Below are 7,454 nucleotides of genomic sequence, written 5' to 3' on the forward strand. Positions count from 1 at the left end.
GAAGTTACACTTAAGTGTTTCTAATCACACAAAAATAATAAATAAAGAGGGCAGGAAGAAACTTTTGTAGTTGTGATAGATATATTTACAGCACAAATTGCAGTGATGGTTTCACACATGTATAAAAGTGAAAGTGAAAGTGAAGTCGCTCAGTTGTGTCCGACTCTTTGCAACCCCTTGGACTGTAGCCCACCAGGCTCCTCTGTCCATGGGATTTTCCAGGCAATAGTACTGGAGTGGATTGCCATTTCCTTCTCCAGGGGATCTTCCCAACCCAGGGATCGAACCTGGGTCTCCTGCATTGTAGACAGATGCTTTACCATCTGAGCCACCAGGGAACACATGTATACTTCAGGTTTATTACGTTGCATTTACTAAATATGCACAGCTTTCTGTATGTCAATCATACCTCAATAAAGTTAGTTAAAAAAAGAAATCTCCAAAAGTCATCCATATTAACATGGGACTGACGCACTTATAAACATTCTATACTAAGTCACCGCTAAATTCTAATACAATTATAAAACACCAGTGGAGATTTGCCCAAAAGAATGAACAATTCTATTTTATGCCCTTCTGTCCAGTTTCTAGGACCCCATAGTTCAACTTTACATCAGCCCAAGAGTCCTTCTACTTCTGTTTATTTTTTGCAAGGCTTTTTTTTTTCAAATTGAGGTAAAATTGATATACAATAAATATGCACAGATTTTGCCAGTTCAGTTTGACACTGGGACTTCAACTGCTGTGCACTCAGGATAAGTTTGTAGGAAAGGGTTGGCAGATCAGGGCAGGCTCACTCTACAGCTGGAACACTGCACGATTCTCATTCATTCTTCATCCCACTCACCCCCATGAAAAGTTTGTTTAAAATCTGGCTAGTTTTTCCCTAACTCCATCTATGGCTGATACCTTCCCATCTTACTGCTCCATCAAGGTAAAAGCTGATGTGTACCATTACACATCTTCCTTCCTAAGAGCTTTCTGGAATTTAGTCTATTTGGATTTATTTGCATCTTCAGTTCTCTTGCAGGCTTAAGAATTATGTATGTCTAATTTCTTCAGCTTGCTTGCACTATTAAAATGGGAGCAATGGTTTCTTTTTTTTATTAAATTAGTTTATTTATTTTAATTGGAGGCTAATTACTTTACAATATTGTGGTGGTTTTTGCCATACATTGACATGAATTAGCCATGGGTGCACATGTGTTCCCCATCCTGAACCCCCATCCTGAACCCCATCCCATTCCTCAGGGTCATCCCAGTGCACCAGCCCTGAGCACCCTGTCTAATGCATCAAACCTGGACTGGCAATCTATTTCACATATGATAATATACATGTTTCATTGCTATTCTCTCAAATCATCCCACCCTCGCCTTCTCCCACAGAGTCCAAAAGTCTGTTCTGTACATCTGTGTCTCTTTTGCTGTCTTGCATACAGGCTTATCATTACCATCTTTCTAAATTCCATATATATGTGTGAGTATACTGTATTGGTATTTTTCTTTCTGACTTATTTCACTCTGTATAATAGGCTCCAGTTTTATCCACCTCATTAGAACTGATTCAAATGAATTATTTTTAATGGCTAATATGCTATTGTGTATATGTACCACAGCTTTCTTATCCATTCGTCTGCTGATGGACATCTAGTTTGCTTCCATGTCCTGGCTATTATAAACAGTGCTGTGATGAACATTGGGGTACACGTGTCTCTTTCAGTTCTGGTTTCCTCGGTGTGTATGCTCAGCAGTGGGATTGCTGGGTCATAAGGCAGTTCTATTTGTAGTTTTTTAAGGAATCTCCACACTGTTCTCCATAGTGGCTGTACTAGTTTGCATTCCCACCAACAGTGTAAGAGGTTCTTTTCTCCACACCCTCTCCAGCATTTATTGTTTGTAGACTTTTTGACAGCAGCCATTTTGACCGGCATGAAATGGTACCTCATTGTGGTTTTGATTTGCATTTCTCTGATAATGAGTGATGTGGAGCATCTTTTCATGTGTTTGTTAGCCATCCGTATGTCTTCTTTGAAGCAATGTCTGTTTAGTTCTTTGGCCCATAAAATGGGAGCAATGGTTTCTTGAGAATTTTTCTATACTACACAGAAGTGAATTCTTTGATGCTTTTGTAAAAACATTTGTAGAATATAAGTAAGGACCTTCCAGGTGGTGCAGTGGTAAAGAATCCGCCTGACAATGCAGGAGACGTGGGTTCAACCCTGGAAGAAGATCTCCTAGAGAAGGAAATGTCAACCCCCTCCAGTATTCTTGCCTGAGAAATCCCATGGACAGAGGAGCCTAGTGGGCTACAGTTCATAGGGTCACAAAGAGTCGGACATGACTGAGCACACACATATAGAATGTAGCTTATTGCTCATCTCAAAGAACTATCCCCTGTTCTAGTAACTATCACTCATATAAGGATGAAATTTTGTCCTTTGTACACCTTGGACATTCAGGCGTATCTTGTTTAATTGTGCTTTGCTTTACTGTGCTTCATAGACACTGCATATTTTACACATTGAAGCTTTATGACACTCTGTGTTGACCAAACGTATCAGTGACATTCTCCCAACAGCATTTGCTCACTTTGTGTCTCTGTGTCATATTTTGGTAATTCTCTCATTATTTAAAACTTTTTAATTATTATTTTATTTGTCATGGCAGGCTGTGATCAGTGATCTTTTGATGTTACTACTGCAAAAAATATGACTTACTTAAGGTTCAGGTGATGATTAGAATTGTTTAGCAATAAAGCATCTTAATATTAAGGTATGTATATATATTTTTTAGACATAATGCTATTGCAGGCTAAATAGGCCTCACGATAGTGTAAACATGTTTATTACAAACATGCACTGGGAAACCAAAAAATTCATGTGACTTGCTTTATTGCAATATTTGCTTTATTGTGATACTCTGGAACCAAACTCACAGTATCTCTGAGGTATGACTATATTTCCAACTCAGTGGCTAGGAGAAAGGAAAATGATATCTTTTAAAAGAATAATATACCTGCATTCTTTAAAAAATTACTACAAACTTTTCAATTTAAAAAAAAACAGAAATATATAATCTTACAGTTCTGTAATCAAGTGTGGCACAAGTTTCATTGGGCTAAAAATCAAGGTTTTTAGCAAGGCCATGTTCCTTCTGGAGACTCAAGCAGAAAATATATTTCTTTCCCTTTTTCAGCTTTTAGAGACAATCCATATTTCTTGGCCTCTGTTTCCTTTACTGTATTTTCCAAGGCAACTGTGTCACATCTTTCTGATTCCTAATGTTTCCCTCTAACTCTACCCTCTTGTCTTCCAATTTCACTTCTAAGACCTTTGTGGGGCTTTCCTGGTGGCTCAGACGGCAAAGAATCTGCCTGCAGTGCAGGAGACCTGGTTTGATCCCTGGTTCAGGAAGATACCTGGAGAAGGGAATGGCAACCCTCTCCAGTATTCTTGCCTGGAGAATGCCATGGACAGAGGAGCCTGGCAGGCTACAGTCCATGGGGTCGCAAAGAGTCAGACAGTGACTAACACACACACACATACACACACACAAGACCTTTGTGACACCATTGGGCCCACCTGGAAAATACAGGCTAATCTTCCTATCTTCTGGTCAGCTGATGAACAGTCTTAATTCCCTTCTGTCTTGTAACATGACACATTGACAGATTCTGGGGATTAGGACGTGGATATTTACACATGCAGTGATTAACCCTAATTCTAATCACATGGAAACCATTATAAAGTTTCAAAAAATATATCTGCACAGGAAAAATAGCATTTTTAGCAATATTAATAAATTTTACCCTTCAGACATGTTTTCTGTCCTTTTATAATACATGAATTTAAAGTAAAACCTCTGTAGAAATTTAATCCTAAATTTATTTTCTTTTTTTAAAATTATTTTCTTAAATGAAGGAACAAATAAAAGTAAATTCCATGTTAAAGTGCTTATTGTAGCAAATATTTTAGTGGCATATCTTAACTAGCTTGGGGCATTATCACATATCCCTTGGATAGGGGAGAAAATATCTATGTCTTGTTTTGAACAACATGCTATGGAGGTAAATAATTTGCTGAGAATTGGCTGGCAGAAAGCAAGTCATTTTTTATCTAAGCATTTTAATGGAGAGCTATTTATCATGCTTTCCTATTATCACTTGTTATTTGAACCATAAAGGTAATTAACTAGGAATAAGTGAACCAAATAATATGCCTACACCTGTCCACCCTTTTTCTGCATGACTTTATGATGCACAGTGGTAGGAGAAATGTTTTAGCTGGGAGGCAAAAAATAAAATATTAATGCTTTTAATATTGAATGCCTTTATGCCTTTGGAACAATGATTCAATAATGTGAGCAGGCCTTGGGATTTAAAGGTGTTAGGGTCACACCTGAATAGCATAGCAGTTCCTTTGCCAGCCTCAAGCATTCTGACTCAAAACTTCGACCTGAAACTATCTCTAAAATCCTTCATATGCTTAAATGATATCTAGGATTACTTAGCAGTATCTCCATGCCCACTGGCTGTAAGGATTGATAGCTAGAATTTGATTTTTAAGCTACTGTCTCTGAGACTCTTGCATATTTATAGAATGCTTAATTATAAATAATTAAAATAATAACAAACTCTCAATACAAATATCAAGCTTTTGTTTGTTTGTTTTCCTGCTTTCGACATGATAGAACATCCAGGGGATTATTTTATTTTGTGATGCAACAAAGAACCTACAGGATGAAAGCTATTTTTTTGGACATGGAAACTAGGCATTGGGAGAACAACAAACAGATGTGGGCCATGGAAAGAAAACAGAATCTAAAACCAAAACAAATTAAATAATTTAACAAGGTCCAAACAAGTAAATAGTATACCCATCTAAACTCAGTGATATGTGACATAGTGTCTGTATCTCAAGGCCAAATATCAGCAGAGAGGAAAGGGAACAACAAAAAGGTACAACTCTAGAGCCATCTTTCTGTCATGAGCACACACAGAGGACATCTGTAAAGCTTTATACAGGGCCCCATACCTTGATTTTCTCTTTTATATGTCAGGGGGCAACTCCAGCAGATGTGTTTCTTATGATTCCAATGTGTAACATTGAGAATCAAGGTTGAGAATTTTTCTACTAATCTATAATTTAAAATTTCAGAGTCCAAGTCACAGAATACACAAGCAAAGAACCAGGTGTATCAATCAGCATTCACAAGAGTCCAATGGATAAAGGCTGTATTACATAAACTACCTATGATTTTTCAGGCTCTCTCTCATGTCTCACCCAGGCCAGTTGTTGGGATGGTAGTATTTTGGGGAAGAGGTGTATACCCAGTCAGAGGTGTCAGAAGCAAAGGAAGAATATCCTGAGGAGTCATTTCATAGAACATGATGTAGGTAAAATGCATTATTTGATGTCATGGAGAAGAATCAATAAGTTGGCGAATTGCCTTTTTTTCATTTAAAATCTTTGGCTTTGTCCGTATCTAGCACCTAAGAAAATACTTGGCATATCCAGAGTCAACTTAGCAAAATGAATACAGAAACAGCTGCTATGAATTGGAGGAGGGTGTGCTATACATTAAAAAAAAATCAGGCCATCTGGTTGTTTATTCACACCTCTATAACCAATGCTATATGACTACAATGATAATATCATTTAGTTGTAATATATATTATATAGTTGTAATATATAAATATAGATTGCCCCATTCCATTAACTGCCTTAATGGTTTTATTCTAATCTTTTGTTATATAATGATGAATATGGACACATTAAAATGTATGTTACACAAAAGATATAGATTAATTAGCAAAAGGGAAAACAATACTATGAATCTTTGTGTTGATGTAAAGAGTTATCTAGCATTTTAAAAGGGAATTTTTTAAATCCCAAATCTGTAGATTCTTATTAGGTGCTTATTCATATTATAAGGCAGCAATATGCCTTCTTTAAACTTTTTATTTTATATTAAGGTATAATCAGTTAACAATGTTGTGATGGTTTCAGGTGGACAGCTTAGGGACTCAGCTATATATTTACATGTATGTGGGCTGCAGTCCATGGGGTCTTGAAGAGTTGGACACGACTGAGTGACTCACTTTCACTTTTTACTTTCATGCATTGGAGAAGGAAATGGCAACCCACTCCAATGTTCTTGCCTGGAGAATCCCAGGGACGGGGGAGCCTGGTGGGCTGCCGTCTATGGGGTCTCACAGAGCTGGACACGACTGAAGCGACTTAGCAGCAGCAGCAGCATTCTCCCCCAAACTCCCCTGCATCCAGGCTGCCACATAACACTGAGTAGAGTTCCCAGGGCTATACAGTATTTCCTTGTTGGTTATCCATTTCAAGTATAGCAATGTGTCCATGACCATCCCAGACTCCCTAACTATCCCTCTCCCTGATCCATCCCCTCTGGCAACCTAAGTTCATTCTCTAAGTCTGTGAGCCTGCTTCTGTTTTGTAAATAAGTTCATTTGTGTCATTTCTTTTTAGATCCTGCATATAAAGAATGTCATATGATATTTCTCCTTCTCTGTCTGACTTACTTCACTCAGTCTAACAATCTCTAGGTCCATCCATGTAAAACAGCAATATACTTTTGAACAAATATAATAGGTGGTTCTTAAAAAGGTCTCCACTGGTTTGCTTAAAATATGATTTAATTCACACACACACATACATGCACATACCTTTAATCACACACACCTTTCAGTCAATAGCAGATCTTTACAAAAGCAGTCATGTTGTGCGCCATAAGGATACTCCCTTGGTATTTGTTGAGAACTGCAAAGTTCTTTTTTGAAAAACTCCTTTAGTCTCTAGAGATGTTTTCCTTTATAAAATAAAGGTAGAGTGTTTACTGTAATAGCATGATACAACTAAAAGTGCAAAGTAATTCTTCTACTTGGCAAGCATAATTACACTTTGTTTTTATATTCTCTCACCCCTTTAAGATCACCAACAGTTTTGGTTTTCATCAGAGACATACATAAGAGAAGACAGAACTCATATTTATATTTTCTAATGTACAAGGAAGACATTGCATGTGCAACTATTCAGCTATGTTTTTCATTGGTTAAATACTGTAATCTACATTTACTTGCTTTCTGTGTATTATTTGCTTTTTTCAAGTTGTAATCACTGCTTTCTGTTTTGCCATTATTTTGCATGCCAAATATCAGGATTTTCTATCCAATGTTATTATGTTGGGATTTTTGATGTTTTAATCACACTTAATTTAAAAACAGAGTGGTACACATTTTTATCTTTGTTGATTTTAAACAGAGTGGTACACATTTTTATCTTTGTTGATTTTTATCACATCTTTCAGCATTTTCTGATGCTAGGAAAAAAAATGTTGCTTTGTCAATACAGTCTGTTTTGATGTTTAAACAGACAATTTTATTTAAAATATTTTTAAGTTTCAGCAGGACTACAAATTTGTAAATA

The 7,454-nt window shown here is 36.8% G+C and overlaps 1 non-coding gene across 1 annotated transcript; it reads right to left on the reverse strand.

The window, feature by feature from the left end:
- Positions 1–266: 266 nt before the first annotated feature.
- TRNAC-ACA lies at positions 267–338 on the reverse strand. Its single transcript has one exon. It is a non-coding gene; the product is annotated as a tRNA-Cys (tRNA).
- Positions 339–7,454: the final 7,116 nt, after the last annotated feature.

This window comes from Oryx dammah, unplaced genomic scaffold, assembly GCF_014754425.2.
Source record: "Oryx dammah isolate SB20612 unplaced genomic scaffold, SCBI_Odam_1.1 HiC_scaffold_23, whole genome shotgun sequence".
In the NCBI taxonomy this organism is placed as follows: domain Eukaryota; kingdom Metazoa; phylum Chordata; class Mammalia; order Artiodactyla; family Bovidae; genus Oryx; species Oryx dammah.